Consider the following 17,432-nt stretch of genomic DNA (forward strand, 5'->3'; position numbering starts at 1 on the left):
AATTGTTTCGTGGATGCAACGTGACCGCCAGTACGTTATTTAAAACACTTCATCTAACCTTACTTAAAACGCAGAGACTGCACAATTTGCTGTGTGTGTGTGTGTGTGTGTGTGTGTGTGTGTGTGTGTGTGTGTGTGTGTGTGTGTGTGTGTGTGTGTGAACCCCTACAGTGTCGAGATATATCCAGCTGCAAGCCCGCAGAACCACACACGTTTTAGGCACACACAATCGAGGACACACAATTTATGGTTTCCCATTTCATTATGGTTTCCCATTTCAGTCATTATTATTATTATTACATCACGATCATTTTAACATCTCTACAGTTTCTGAACTCGAATTATGTAAATAAAAATAATTGGTTAAAGACACTTATGACTTTATTCATGTGTTCATATACAAAGAAAACATAGACCGTCTATTTGTTGGATTAAGTGTAATAAACTAATTCAATATCTTACTATAATCATACTTGATTAAAATCACTTTATTGTAAAATATAAAAAGCAAACAATAATATGTCATTTTAAAATAAATTAGCCTACTATAGTTAATAATTTAAACAATATATATATAGTTATAAACTGATTATCATAACTGATTATCTGATTATAATTATAAGTTAATATATAAACTATCTTTTACTAAACTGTCACAGCTGTTTTATATATGGCTGATTCCAGCGTTATGGACGTGACATTTGCAGAAAAAAAATGAAACGTATATGCTCGGAGAATGTATATGTTAACAGAATATTGAAATATCTGTTTATATTTTTATTACCCCTTAACCATGGAGTTTAGGTATCAAAAAAATATCAGTCTATGCAGGTGTTTTATATTTAAAATGACGGCAAAATGAATGCGTTACGGACGTGACAAAAAAAAGACATGAGTTTTGTGAGTTGACATACTTGGTTAAAATTCTGTGAATAAAAATGCAGAAGCCAAAAATATATATAACAGTCAAAAGGATAAGGGTTGGCTCTGCATGGGACATTTATAATTCATTTTATTTAGTTTTTCATTTTTGCATTAATGAGGGAAAACTATCGTTACGGACGTGACTTGTCTTCGTTACGGACGTGACTGCTCTGAAATTGACAGTTGACACATTATGAAAATCAGATAAATGCTTTCAAAACTTGACAAAAGACCTATTTGTGGATATCTGTTGGGTGTGTAAACCAATAAACTTTAACCTCTGAGAATGGTAAGGTTGCACAATTAATCAAACTTAAATAGATATCACCTTATATTTAATTCGTATTATGGCATGTGTGTTGTTAAAGGTTAACGCACGTTCGAATGTTCAAAACTCAATTCGTAAACAGTGGTGCATGCTAACATGGTGCTTTTATTCTCTGATTAATATAGAATTGATAATAAACATAATCAGCTATAATAGGCCTATGTTTATCGGGCTCCTTTCCAGACAAACTTGAATTGAATCATTGCCTGACTGTTAGTGCGCAAGACCGCGTCTACGTGGCGAATATTCAAAATCTAGTTGTGTCACAGTTAAGGCAATATTATATTTGACAAAGTTTATTTTAGTTTATTCTAGTTAATGTGTTAGTCGATTGAATAAATAGTTTAATTTGTCCACTCGCGCTTGCTTTCTTTTTCTCGTCGGCAGTCACTTCAGGACAGGTTGAAAAAATTTAAACAGAGGACCATGATGAGAGAGAAAACTTTATTATGAAAGGTTTTGTGAAAAATAGCCATTAATTGTAGGCATGTACGATGGATGACTATAATGTTTATATTTTTAGGCTATAGTTTATAACCGATTGTGTAAAATATTGGATGACATACAGCTGCAGGTGCTATCGATTTACAAACAAATTAATACTCATAATGTAGTTAAAGCTTAGATCAATATCAAGATTTTATTCTTATTTTGCCGCCTGTAAAACAATTTTAATAAGCACTCAAGCACATTTGCCGGGTGCTGGAAATCTTTGAAAATGTTTTCATTTTAATGTAGGCTATAGCCTATTTTCCAGCTTTGAAAGTGCTTAGATTTTGGATAAAGGGCTTGGAAAATTAATTGTGTCGCTATGATAATTTATCTTTATAAATATTTATTTAATTAATACAATAAAAAAACATTTATGCTCTGCATGAAATGAAAACTCCGCTGTGGCCTGTGCAAGTGCATGCAGCCTGACCCACGGCGTGCGCATTTTGAGCAATGGGAAAAGACCAAATGCATGGAGGTTATTGATTTTGCGCCCTGCATGCGCGCCTCGCGTTTTGCCATTGCGCGTTTTGTGAGCTCCAGAGGAAAAGCATGTTACCTCAGTGGCGTCTTTCATTCTTCAATCAAATGAAAGCAGAGGCGGGGTTTCCTTTGAGGTGACAAAGTGTGTTGTCAAGATATGGCAATCTTTTTAATAACGGAGTAGAGACTTTTGGTCGCTCTTTTAAGTCATCCAAAGTTGTATGCCTTTACAAATCTTGAATTTCATAATATTATTTTAAAAATTAAATTATGACAACATTGACAGCAACATTAGCGCACAATAGACCAGCTGATTCAGTTGTTACCAATAGTGACATACAAAAGAGAACCGCGCTCCTTTTTTTCTTGTCAATATAAAATGCATTGCGGAGCGCCTCACGTCTCTGGAATGAAAAAGCGCGTTCGTTGTGATCGGCCTCTATGAGCAACACATATTTGTTAACTCGCAGAACAGTAACACGTGCAAACACACGTGCTTACAGATGTATTTTGCCAAAGAAGCAAAATGAAAGAAGGATATTCTGGCCACAGTTTGACACAGGAGTTGACACAGAGTTGACGAACCAGCGCTGATGCTGGTCGTCTGTGCTGCCTGGAGCCGCGTCATAAACTCAACTAGGTATATTGATGATTTAGTGCAGACTAACCAACCATTTTTTTTCCATTTGGAAAATAACAGTTATTATTAGTTCATATATACATGTTTAAATAGCCTACATAGCCTAATCTACAAATCAAACAAAGCCAAATATTTTAGGATAACTTCGCACCAAAATTATGCTTTCATTTTACAGCTTATAAAACATGTATGCAAATTAATACAGTATCACGTGTAAATAACAAAATTGTTATATTCTTAGCCTATATTTAACAAAAAGTATAGGTTCAAAGCCTTATGGTTCATTGTCATTATCTTTCACTATACTCAGCGCGCGCGCGCACATGAACCGCAAGTAAGACAGAGGAAATACGCTATCATAATTAAGACATAATCTTTAAACTAATGACTTCTATTAAAAATGTTGACAGGTTTTGTAATATTATAACAGCGGAGCATTAATTGAATGCATTTTTTCCATAAAGCAATCTATTTGAGCTAGCCTAATATTTTTTTAATTGACGGAAGAAAAAAAAACACCATTGGACAAACAGTCTATGCCAATTCTTAAAAAGCATTCAGTCAATGTTTTCGTTTTGTAACCTTAATTTGTCATTTAAGTAAAAAGGTTTTGAGCAGGATTTATTTTATTATTTTTGTTAGTTTATTCAGTTTTTCTGTGCTGCTAAAAAACACTGCATGTGCGTGAAGATGCTCGTTCTGTATGCTGTTCGCATGTTAAAATAACCTAAATCAGTATTTTAAAATGCAATATTTAATTTGTCAGACAAAATAGGCACGTCAATTTTTTTTATTAAATAATATTTTGATATTAATCTGTTAACGGTTAATATCGCTTAACGAGCGGTTGTTGGTTGGCAAAATGAACCGAAATCAGCATTCCTAGTTTGGCATAAATTGTATCTTAACTATTTGATCTATTACTACGGTCAGTTACCCTATCTACAAAAGAAACAAGAAGTGCTTCAACACAAGTGCTGCATCGCCAAAACACCAAGATTATGCGCCAAGATTATGGCATGTAAAATGTTGTTCTCTTTATTAAACATTTATTTTTAAAATGTTACTAAAATGGTTTATAGCTAACTGAAATGTTCAGTTCTTGATATAACATATGGATGTTATGTAATGTAAGTCAGCAATTGTAATGCAGCATCATAATGAACAAATATGCGCTAGTCATTGGCTTATATTAATATGGAGTTCAAAAATGGTCACGTCCGTAACGCAAAATTGTAGTTGTTTAAAGCAAAGACCTGAGATGAGTTGGCGATCATAATTAGTATGGACATATTTTGGCTTTGTATACAAAGTTTCATTTTATTTGTTATAATATTTATTCCACAATATAAACTTTTTCATTAAATCGTTACGGACGTGACACGTGACCGAAGCTGCGTGATGTCTTAAATATGTAGCTCATAAATCAAAAGGGCAGTAATGTTATGAAAAAGTAAGGGTAATTATTTATACTACAGACTCCAATCCTTCTGCAGAATGATTACTGTTAACATAAAGCATGGAAAAGGTGAGTCTTTAATCCCTTTTTCTAAAGCACGAAATGTGGTTGGATTATAATGAAATTTACCATTGGCACAATCCTCATATTTCATGGATAAACAAACCAATTTCCCTAAAAATTCAACAAGAGCACATCATTACAATAAAATATAGACCTTAATAAGCAAATTTAAATAGGTTTTGTTATTTTGGTCAAAAGTTTATTTTTTCATGATAAGGTTGACATTTTCATGGAATTGACCATATATATATATATATATATATATATATATATATATATATATATATATATATATATATATATACACACACACACTTATTTTTTATTATTAATAGTTAATTTGTTCCTATTACTACATTTTGGTTTTAAAAACAATTTTTTGCTTACTATAAATTACTACAGTATTAAATGTGGGAAATCATTAATTAAAAGATTATTAGAAAGTTAAGCAAACAAACACTATTGAATCGCTTGAGTAAAATATTAATATAGTGTTATACATTTGGTACATGTAAAGATTTTTATTACATTTAATGTATTATTGCCTATATTAACTTGCTATTATTTCCTTTATCATAAATTAATCCATTATATAAATTAAACCTGTCCAAATTAGATCGTTCAGCAAGGCCAGCAAACGAGTATCTGCTATATTATTGTCAGATAATAATGACTGATCAGATATAATGAATGATTAAAAACTGTTCAGTCTATTATATTGAATGGCGATCGGAAACAATGCTCCCCTTCAGCCGTCTCGATTGCAATATTTGTGAAATAAAGTAAACGCTATTGTTTATTGTGTACAATATTTATTCATCATATATATCAAAATATATCGATGACGATGTTCAAAAAGACGTTAATCACATTAACATCCGTCGTAACCATATATGGTTTGCCTAGATTGTGTGTGCCTAAAACGTGTGGTTCTGCGGGCCTGCAGCTGGATACTATTGACTGTGTCTGTGCGTTTGCTAACGTTAGTCAGTCTTTCTGTGACTGATACAGCAGAACCCCCTCTTTCACTGCTGGAGAAAAGCTGAACGTTAAATTTAATTTCTGCTTCTCTCACTTTCCCCTTTGACCTGCTGTCGTGAGGTTTGTTATCCGGCTGTTACAGCCATTACGTGTGGATTTAAGGCATTTAAATTAGTTGCGTTTTGAATGTTTCTTTCATGATCCCGTTTTACATGTTATATCAAATAATTCGATTAATGTCATTGCGTCATCGCGCTATCCACATTTCCTCCACAGTTTCATGTTAATTTTGGGTGTTTCGTTTTTAGTTTTTCAACTTTAACTGCAGTTTGTCACTTTCACCTTTATTCTGGAACATTTCATCCTTATCACTCGTGACATGAGATATTGGATGCAACTATGAACTGCTTTAAGTGCTGTTTTAATGGAAGTTTATACCGCATGATCAATGGAAGAAAAAAACCCTCCTTTCAACATTTCACAATGCAGGTGTCTGTGGTCTGCACTGACTTGGTAACTTAATTTACTACTAACATGTTATTTCTTAAATCCTGTAAATGGTTTGATGCAGGCGGGAATCCCTGAGCTCAGTTCAGGCTAAAAAAGAGTTGAAACTAAGCATGTTCGACAGCTGTTTCTTAAACACCACACCAAGAACAGTTAGAATCATTTAGGAGCTTTTCCTTTTTAATAAAATGCATTTTGAATGACACATTATCTTTTTCTATGTAGGTAATGGCAGCAAGTACTGTGATTAGTGATCTTTCTGAGGTGTAAACTGTAAAACAGTTGTATTTTTACTGTTGTGCTCCTTAAATTTATTCAATTAATTTTTTTAGGTCATTTTTGTAATAATGCATAAGTGTTAAATTCAGCTTCTCTTTTTTTTCTTTTTCTTTTTTGGTCAGAACATACTTAAAGTATTTCCTTCTATGCTTCTACAGCTGTTCATTGAATAGCAAATGTTATTCATTTACTAAGAGCATATTACATTCTACAGACATCATTTGACTTATCTTTAATTAATCCTGTACGTATGGTTAGTTTAATGCAGATGGGAATGTCTGAGCTCAGACTAAATCCAACCTAATCATCTTCGATCCCCAAAAAGAAAAGTTTGACTTCCATCTTTTGTGACACCCTGGATAATTATGATCACTTAGGAGTATTTTTGTGATAAAGTGACTTGTGGCTGAGATTATCTTTTTTACTTTATTAATATTTTGCTAAAATGCTTTTATCTGTTGGTTATTTCAGATGGATGAATACGTAAAAAACAAATTAATAGAATGGAATCTTGCAGAGTTGATCCCCAAATTTGAAGGTATGTAATAATATTTTACTTGGTTCATTGTAATCATTAGGGCTGCTCTGTCTAAAGATTTGTTTGTTTGACTTGTGATGTTCATTTGAAAAATTATTTGAATAATTACACATTTATTTATAAACCATTTAAATCATAATTAGTCTTTAATTGTCCACATTGCCTATTTTACAAGGCAAATATACATAGTTTTGGATTGGACAGAAAGCCCATCCTGTTACTTACAGTATTTACAAAGTGCAGTGTTGTTTTTATTGTGAGTGCACACAGAAATGTAGTGTCTTCACATATCTTCAAAGGCTGTATTACTGTTATCTAAATGACCAAACATGGCAAAGAATTTAAAGAGCAAGTTACCACAAAGGTGCTGATATGCTTTCACACTCTGCACAGACATTTCCATTGTGCACATATTTCTACAGTAGCATTAGATTGAGCAGCCATGTAAAGTTGCTACTATATTGCAGATGTTAAGCCATAGCTTATTTGAGGCCGATAAGAGCATTCGAAAATTCTGCCTGATGTAGCTACTACTGCATAGATCAGCTGTTAACAATCTGCATGACTTCACCAATGTGGATTTTTTTTTTCTGCAACTAAAACATTTTGATCGACTAAAGGTTAATCAATTGTTAGGGGCAGCCCTAGTAATCAGTAGCCACTTCAACACTTTAAACTACTGAGAGATTAAAAAACAAATGGCAATTTGTCCTTGGCTGTTTAATTTTTTAAATTTGCTGTTCATGCAACCAGTGGCTTTCTGTTATTTACTTTTTTGCCACAGAAAGTTAAATAGATCTAACTTCCTGTTGGGTTTGAGATTCCGCTCCAAGAGACTTTTTTTTGTTGATTTTGGCTTGTTTGAGGTGTGTGCCAACTTTCGTATGCATGCGTGATTCGTAGCTCGTTAATCGAAGTAATCAAATGTTTACAGTCTTTAAATCTTTGGCTCAAAGTCAAGTCACTTTCATTTCAGTGGAATTTTATACGATACAGATCAAAACAGCTTTATATTGATAGTGAATGCAGCAAACTATATGGCTTGTAAGTTTACCATGAATTGATTTAGCACTGGGTACCAGTTAGGAATTATTTTCTTTAAATGAGAACGCCCTTTTGGTTGAGCCTGAAAACTATTCATCAGATTCAGTTTTAGAGGCTGTTGAACAGAGTGATGAGGAGCATGATGACATTTCTGATGAACAATGTGATGAGTTTCAGGAGGAAAATATAAGAGACAGGGTAGCATTGTTTTTAGCAAAATTAAGGTCAAATTCCTCCCAGACATTGAGTGCTGTTAATTGTGTGGTAGAGCACACATCTAGCCTTGTCAGTGATGTTGTTGGATCCCTACAAAGAAAAACAGCCTCTTTTTTAAGAGACATAGGCCACCTTGACAGTCCTGAGAGCCAGAGTTTTTTAGAAAATTTTGCAGTGGCAGCTCAACCATTTCAGGGCTTTGAGTCAGAGTACAAGCAAAAGCAGTACTTTACACAGTCTGGATGCTTTGTTCATCCAAAAGAAGTGCCTTTCCCTGGTGTCTCATACACCCAAAAGAGAGACACATTGACGGGGATTGTAAAACAAGTGGCAGTCCAAGATACGTTTCAGCTAATTCCTTTAAGGCCTTTGCTAAAGCTGGTTTTAGAAAGTCCAGGGACAATAGACAAGATCTTTGAATGCCAAAATCAAGAGAGCACTGCACTGCAAGATTTTAGAGACGGCACAATCTTCAAATCCAGTGAACTGTTTTCCAAAGAGTTATCCATTCCTCTTGTACTGTACAACGATGAATGTGAGATGGTAAACCCACTTGGATCAAAAACTTCAGTTCACAAGCTAGGCTTTGTTTATTTTACTCTTAAATGCTTGCGACCTGAGTTTCTCTCCAGCCTAAACTCTCACTTCTTGTTGGCAGTGTACAAGACAGATGACATAAAAACTTATGGAATAAATGCTGTCTTAGATCCAGTTGTGTCTGAGATTAAGGATCTGGAATTGGAAGGAGTTCAGGTTGACACAAAACATTTCAAGGGTACTATTAAAGCAAGCGTTGCACAGGTTTGTGGGGATAACCTGGGTCTTAATTCCATCCTAGGCTACACAGAAAGTTTCTCAGGGAAAACTGTATGTCGATGGTGTCGCGTTCATAAAGAGGTTTTGAGAGAACAGACAGTTGAGGACCTGTCAGTGATGCGCAACAGGATAAACTATCACTCTGATTTACTTCAGAATAACCCAACTGAAACTGGCATTAAAAGAGCGTGTTCGCTCAATAAACTGCAGTTCTACCATGTAACTGACAATGTAACTCCTGATGTCATGCATGACATTTTGGAAGGAGTTGGAGGTTACGAAATCAAGCTTGTTCTTAATTCTCTGATTGAACAAAAACTCTTAACACTCGATCAACTGAATAATAGACTTACAAGCTTTGATTATGGTTTTTCTGATAGTCGCAATAAGCCATCTGTTATCAAGCCTCAGGATCTTAAAAATCCGGATGGGGCCATGAGACAAACAGCAGCACAGATGTGGTGCCTTCTAAGGTTGCTCCCTCTTATGATAGGGGATTTGATTCCAGAAGGCGAGAGACACTGGGAACTAATACTTTCATTACTTAGCTGTATGGAGTTGATTTTCTCTCCAGCCTTAACTGCAGAGGCAGTTACATTTTTGCAGCATTTGATTGAGGAACACCATAGTCTGTTTTTGGAGCTTTATCCAGACAGGCATTTGAAGCCAAAGCACCACTTCATGCTTCATTATCCTGGGGCCATCAGGAAACTTGGACCGTTGGTTCATTTCTGGTCCATGCGTTTTGAGGCAAAACATGGATTTTTCAAAAGACTAAGTCATGTAACCTGCAATTTTCGGAACATTTGTAAAACACAGGCTTTCCGACATCAGATGATGTTGTGCTACACCCTGATGTCTGAGAAAATGTTCTCACATGACTTTGAAGTTGGTCCAGGATACACCACACTCCTGGCATCTATAGACGATTTTGAAAAAGTGAAACATGGATTTGAGGGAATCCCTTTGTTCTCAGAAGTCTATTTACCATCTTGGATTAAGTACAAGGGAGCAACCTATAGGCCAGGAATGACACTTTTTGTATCTCACTCTGCTGATGGTGAGCCCCAGTTTGCAACCATTAGGAATGTTGTGCTCTTTGACTCCAAGGTCAAATTCGTTGTGAAAAAATGGGACACAGTTGGATTTGACAGGCATTATTTTGCCTTCTCTGTGTCTCCTTCTTCTGTGCTTGATTCGGTGGACATTCACACTGTTGAAGATCATCACCCCCTTCATGTTGTAATGTCCTTACAGGACGATGAGAACCACCGTTACATTTCGCTGCGATACAGGCTATTCTAGGAGGGGGCGGGAGGGCGTTGTTGAAGATGGGTTTTTGGTGTTGGGTGGGTGGATGGGGTTATGGTAGCAGGGTGATCAAAAACAACATTAGCCCATGATTGTGTACACCTAATACTAAAAACTATCATGCACGTTTGAACATTTATACAAATATCAACAAATTTCATCAAAGTCATCATGGGGACATCGCAATACATGTAAGTTTTAATGAATGGCTTAGTTAAATTGAAATGTCATGTTAATCAAGTGTGAAGTTGATCAGCAATGCCATTATAAATAATTTATGTGATGACACTTATGGCTGCATGACATCAAAAAAAATTTACATTGCATTTTGCTTATCTTCAATACAAGCTGCAATATGAACAAATACCTTACTTGAGTACCTTTCATATGGAAATGCTGTTTTATAAATTTAAATCTACAAGTGTTTAAAAATACATATCCAAGGAAATTCATATGCACGTCATTTTCTTTCTTTCATAGTGATTGGTGTTTTAAACTGAAATTCTGGACATAATTTGTACGTTCCTCTATCCATTATACCAGACTTGTCTTCTATGATGTTAGTGTTAATCTACATTAACCTTGCACATTCTGGCATGTAACAATCGTGGATACAAGCATCACTGTATTGTTGCTGACACAATATATTTGGCAAGGTAAACCTATAGTAAAAATGCAATACAGACATGTGAATTGCTATTCATTTTTATTTATTAAAGGAATCAATCAAAGAGCCTGCAACTACAGTAACAGTACTAAGGGAGCAGCAGCAGGGTCCTGAGCAGCACAGAAGAACGGTGGAGCATGCAGCAGCATTTGTAAGGTTCCAGTCTGATAAACCATATATGTGTGTGTGTGTGTGTGTGTGTGTGTGTGTGTATACAGTGTTTCCTCTAGGATTTTTTCCAGCTGTGGCGACAAGCCTTTTTTTTTTTTATTACACAGATCTACCCACTACCTATGGAGTTATTTCAATGACAGGTGTCGTAAGCGCAGTATTATAAGTCGGGATCGCATTTATGTAATAGCCTACGAGCATGCGAATCTCTGCTTGCGTGTCAATTTCCTCTGCTCGTGCACAAAACTTCTGTATGCCCCCTCAAATATAAGCCGCTTCAAGAGCGCGCAGGTCTTGTGCGCTCTCAAACAAATGGTGCTGAGTGTGATTTTAGTGCGTTTATGTAAGAGTGTGTCACTAACATTTATTAAATTTGCTAGAAATATTTATGAATGTCTCCAATAGACCTACAGAGTAGCATTAATGCTTCCTGAAGTAAAGTGAAACGAATATACGTCATGTTTGCTGGCCTCACGCAACAGTAGGTTCACGCTATTATAATTCACTTACCCTTTAATGTGTTTTGGTGCGATTATTACCAGCTATTAAAAAAATAAAATGTTTTGAGTGAGAAGCTGTGATGTAGCCATGGTGGGATGAATTTTGGTGTGGCGCCCCACCATGTAAGAATGAATGTAGCGGAAACCTTGTGTGTGTGTGTGTATGTGTGTGTGTATATATATATATATATATATATATATATATATATATATATATATATACAAACACACACACACACACACACACACACACATATATATATATATATATATATATATTTATTTATTTATTTATTTATTTATACACACACACATATATTTATATATTTTTATATATATATATATATATATATATATATATATATATATATATATATATATATATATATATATATTTACATGCCATGATTTCTGCTACATACATTGTTCCATGGCGGGGCGCCACGCCACAATTCATCCCGCCACGGCTACATATTATAGCTTCTTACTCAAAACATTTTATTTTTTTAATAGCAGGTAATATTTACACTAAAACGTATTAAAGGGTAAGTGAATTATAACACTGTGAACCTTTTGTAACCATAGTAGAGCTGTGCAACATTTGTTTACCCTTTAAGGTGACGTGCTGACTGAGTGGCTGACAGATGTGTGAGGCCAGCAAACACGACGTATAGCCGTTTCACTTTATTTCAGGACGAATCAACATTTATCAAACACATTTAATTTTATATTTATTTTTAAATGTTTTTTTTTTTAGAATGTAAGAGACATCCTTACAGCAACATCCTGTGGCAGCAGTATTGTGGATGCCATTGAAAAAAGCAACTGCATTTCGCTTAAAGAAAGACAATCGATGGTTCGTATCTTGGTTTCACATCTAATTGAGCGCTTTGGAGAAAAGTAAGTACAAATTTAAGTAATGTATTTAATGCTAAAAATATTGTTTGAGAAATTAAATGTGTACATATGTAGTATCTTTTAAAAAAATCAGAATATTGTTTCTTTTAGTCCAAGTGGAGCAACAAAAGTCACCTTGGCTTCGTCAATAGTCGAACAATTTCCATGCCTTAAGGATTGCCAGGGTAAAGGCTATGTGAGTACAGTGTCAAAGACAGATTATTATTTTTTTCTGTATCTCACAATCTGATTACTTATTACAAATCTGATTAAGAATCTTACATTTCTCTGTATTTTCTTATTTAACTACCATGTTACAAGTACATACTTGTTAACAATAATTACAAATTAAAATTTAAATGGAAAATAATAAGTACTTAAGTCATGCAAGAAGTAAATAATAAAGAAAATCAAAAAGCACATTACAAACAATAATAACAGGGTGCTTTAATTTGTAATGTCCTTCAACCATTTCAGACTTTATGGAGCCCGATTTTATGGGCTGTTTGAGGGTTTTTCTGTTTGTGCATTTATGTACTTCAACACAACTAATGTCACTGTTACCTTAGTTCTGGAACTCTGGGTAAATTGGTCCAGTGTTAATTTCTAATTCTGTTTTTGTATTTTTTTTAACACAAGGAGGCATGGTTCAGTCCAGGTAGATTTCACAGACCTGCCACAGGCTTCCTTGAAGAGCGTCTTCGGAATGTGCGCAAAAAGATTAGAAGAGGAAGACAAAAGCCAGTTTGTTCAGACAACCCAAGAGACGGCAGTAATTTTACTTTTCCTGGTATGTGGGTACATATGTGTAGGGTTGGGTATCATTTAAAATTTTGACCCATTTAAAAGACCTAACTGTTTGATATGAATATGATCTCTATTTGCCAACATTAATTGCTGTATGTTTGTGATGTATGGTTCTTCTCACAACAGATTCGAATGTGGACTCGGAAAGAGCAACTCAAATGATAGAGTGGCTCAGAAATAATATCTGGCCAGCAAGTCAGGTCGAGCAGTACATGAAAGAAACAGCGATTCAAAGGGCAAAATGGATTCGTGACGATGGATCCAAAACGATAATGGAAATAGCCAAAGAGTATCCACGTCTTCTCGACACTCCAGGCATGGTGGGAAAATTTTTTAACTAAATTCATTGGCTAAGTACGTTTCATTTTGTTTTACAACTTTTGCCATGTTTGTCTTTGTTTTCTGCTTTTTAGATATCCCAGGATTTTTTAATTTTGAATCCAGACTGTGCTTCAAAACTCACAGAAAATTGGGTACCAGTGTTTAAGGATAAGATTCTTCAGGTTGCCAGCAAACAAAAACAAGCTCTTAATCTACTTCACGACATAGAAACAATGTCAGCAGGTAATAGGCATTCAGCAAACTGTTTATGAAATTAGTTACTTCCCCATCAATCCCAAAAAGGATAGATTGTGAATATTGCCCCTTAATATAAAAATGACTGTTAGTATTGACAATTTTCATTATCATTTTTAGTGTAGTATTTCTTAATAGTTAAGTATTTCTTAATTTTAGAAACTAATGTAATATACTGTATGTAGATTTATTTCAGTCACCTTTTGTTGCAGTTAATTTACATTTTTTGTACTTTGGGTGTTTTTTATTTTAAAGAGAGACAGAGTGACATCGCCATGCAACTCCTTCCTGTAATCCTTCCAACGCATGTGTACAAAATTGGAAGAAAAACGTTCAAACCCACTTTCCTAGAAACCAGGAAAGCCTTCATTGACATACAGCCTGTAAGTTAACAGCTACTGCTAAAACTACATGATGTAAAGCATTTATAATACGTTGTATGGGCCCTTTTCATAGAGAAATTATAATAACTGTAATTAACACTGCAGCGAGGATGTTTATTAAAAAAACTGGAATTGAAAGAGAATAATGATTTATTCTTCCTTATTTGGTAAAGTCTTGGAAACTAATTTGGTTTGATTAGATTTTTTTTTTACTTTTGTCATTAGACCAAATACAAAAATTATATTTTTCGTTATCTCCCAATTAACCCTATAAAGTTTTCAAAATGATGATGACTTCCACGTCTGAGATTCTTGTTAATGTGAAAAGGACCCATTGTATGTATTTATTGTTAAATGACAAATTAATGTTTTTTTTACATTATTTTAAAAATTTGAGAGATTTTTGTCCCTTTATTGATAGTGTCAGTAGCACTTTGAAGTAGGTTTGACGCAATTTTTTTCACTGGTTTATTGATGTGTCACAACACCGGTAATAATGGAGGGCTGTGGCTCAGTGCCAGCTTCCTTTTCATTTTTGTCTCCCTCTTCTTTCAAGAGGTGTGCTGATTGTGCTCTTCTACCCAGTATGATTACTGGTTCCTCCATTATCCTCTTGCTCTCCTTAATGTCAGTCTTAAAGGAGAAGTCAACTTTTCAGTTTCCAGAACAAAGATTTGCAGGTTATGTCATCTTGAATGTTAATGTATTTCTTTCTTCAGTCAGAATTTTTTTTTTTTGTTTAGTTTAAACTTCAGAAATGTAGTTGAAATACAGCTTCAAATGATCCCTAATGTGGTTGTTAATGATCCCAGCTGAGTAGAAAGAGTCTTCTCTATCAAAATGATCAGTTTGTTTCATAAAAAGTTTTTTTTTTTTTTTTATGAAAATAATGATAGTTTAACTAGATGAGACCCTTCTTTCTCTGCTGGGATCAGTTACAACCGCATTTGGGAATGTTTAAAGCCACATTTAAATTGCATTTTGGTAATTCAAAATCGGTACACCATATCTATATCTTAAAATGATTTTCTCAAAAAACTTTTTTTTACAACTGAACAAAGAAAGGCATGAGCATTTTGCTCTGGGCGTGGACTTCTCCTTGAACACTGACATCACCGACTATTGCAGCAAGTCTACTTTAAAGCTTCAAAAAAATTATAAAGTGTCTGTAAAAAATAATCCATATTAATTGAGCAGTTAAGTATAAACAACATTTTCTGAAGAGACACAATAGCTTTTTAAAATAAACATTAACTTTAAACAGAATCTCAAGCATGTGTCCTTGACTGCTTTGTGAGACAAAAAGCATGCTTGTGCTTCTGCTTGTTCTCTGATCACAGCTGTATGTAATTAAAAGCCTACATTTTAGTTTGTTGATCATATAAAGCAATAAAGTCTCTTTAGAATATCTGAACAAAAATTTAAATGGATGTTCATTTCGTTAACCTAAGTGGTAGTTGCGTAGACAGGGATATGTACAGAAAATTCTTAGCTTTTATTACAAATTGGAGTTTGTATTGACAAAGGGTTGAGTAAATAAAGACAGAATTTGATGTTACATTAAGCTGACATTATATTAAAAAATAAAAGTAACATCGTAAAAGAACTGTGTTTTTGCATTGAGTCATCTGCACCCAGGCCAAAAAGTCGTGACCTAATGCCAACACAATGCAAAAAATGCTTTTCTTACTTAGATTTTTCATCTTCTTTCTTGTCCAAATATATAAAAATTCCAAAATCAAGAATAATTTTCTAGACAAGCAAAACATACTGTCTTGTTTTAAGAAATAATGATAAATATAATGATAAATGATAAAATAATCTGTCAATGAGGTAAGCAAAATAATCTTGTTTTTCCTTATGACAGTATTATTTTGTTTACCCCTTTGGCAGATTATTTTGCTTGTTTTTAGGGAAAATTTCTCTTAATTTTGGCATATTATTGCTTTAAATGAGACATCATGTTTGCTTGTCTAGAAAATTCTTTTTGATTTTAGAATTTTTAAATATTATGACTAGAAAGGCGAAAAATTTAAGAAACTTTTTTGCAGTGTGTTAGCTGAACTTTTAGTTGGTTTAACTTTAACATTTTTAAGTTTTTAATGAATCTATACCATTATTTATTTATTTATTTATTTTTCAGATTGGGACCAATATGGCTGAGTACCTTCGTTCAAAAGAGTCCATTGAATCTCCTTACGTGCTCATGCTTGGAGACAACCACAACTTTCAAGCCTTTGCTATAATAAATGGCACAGCACTTGAGCAAAGCACATTACTTGCTGCAGTGGACATTTGCTTTAAAGCATTTTACATTTTTGACGTGAACTACCCCAAGCAGTGTTCCCTAGTGTGGCAGTTTCTACAGACTGTGGTGTATGGACTTCCTGGGGAGGAGACACCGGCAGTAAGAGTTCTGCGAGCATTCATTTTTGCTGAAAAACAGTAATAATACTGTAACCTTACCGCTTCCTTGGTTTTTGTGTACTTCAACTTGTACTCTGTTACTTCTACAGTCTACTCTGTTTCTTCTACTTCTATCAGTTACATTACTTTAGTTACTTGAATCGTACTGCGATTAATTGTATTGATGACCTATTGTGACATTTTTTGTCACATGGTATGTTAATGTGATGCATATAAATGTTTGTGCACGTTATGAAATGGTTCCATACTTTAAATGTTTTTTCTTAGAAGTAAGTTTGACTTCAGTCAGTTTTATGCACTTTCATTATTCTAAATATTTTTCCTCTACAATGCAGTTAGATTGCAACTTTTTTTACGGATGTTTGCACATGATTGTAAAAGTTATGAAATATTTACCTATTTAAAATTTTCTATTTTAAATTGTTTTCTTTTTTCCTAATCTAAACTTTTTTTTTTCCTTTGGTGCCTTTTTATTATTATTAATTCTACATTACGTTCTTTCTACATTAAAGTTGATGATTTATATATGTTAGGATATGTAGATGTTTGTGTACACATTTGTATTTTTCAGTGAATCTTCTGTCAAGATGTTTTTTTTCATTATTCTGCATTTATTTTTCCTCTACTCTGCACTTACATTGCAATTAATTCTTACAGATGATTGATGCAAATGTTATGAAAAGTTTTTATATTTCAAATCTTTCTTTTTCTTAAGTTATTTGTCTGACTTAAGTCAGTGTTTTTGTTAAGCAGTTTGATACATTTTCTTAAAAAAAATTTTAATGCTAAGGTGAATATGTTTTAAATACAGATGGACACATTTTTACATGTTTTGTCAAATAAAATTCTATTTCTGAAGTATGTATCACTGTGAATTGTTTTTATTTTAGTAATTTTAATCACCAAAGTTTCTAGATTAAATT

General features: G+C 33.9%; 1 pseudogene across 1 annotated transcript; it reads left to right on the forward strand.

Moving 5' to 3' along the window:
- The first annotated feature begins 10,130 nt into the window (after positions 1-10,130).
- LOC147837840 (uncharacterized) lies at positions 10,131-16,640 on the forward strand (annotated as a pseudogene). Its single transcript, XR_015526528.1, has 9 exons — positions 10,131-10,272; positions 10,801-10,899; positions 12,177-12,319; positions 12,428-12,512; positions 12,956-13,106; positions 13,250-13,443; positions 13,537-13,687; positions 13,955-14,082; positions 16,226-16,640. The product of XR_015526528.1 is annotated as an uncharacterized LOC147837840 (transcript).
- The last annotated feature ends 792 nt before the right edge of the window (positions 16,641-17,432 follow it).

This window comes from Danio rerio, chromosome 25 (assembly GCF_052040795.2).
Source record: "Danio rerio strain M-AB ecotype USA chromosome 25, GRCz13ab, whole genome shotgun sequence".
Taxonomy (NCBI): domain Eukaryota; kingdom Metazoa; phylum Chordata; class Actinopteri; order Cypriniformes; family Danionidae; genus Danio; species Danio rerio.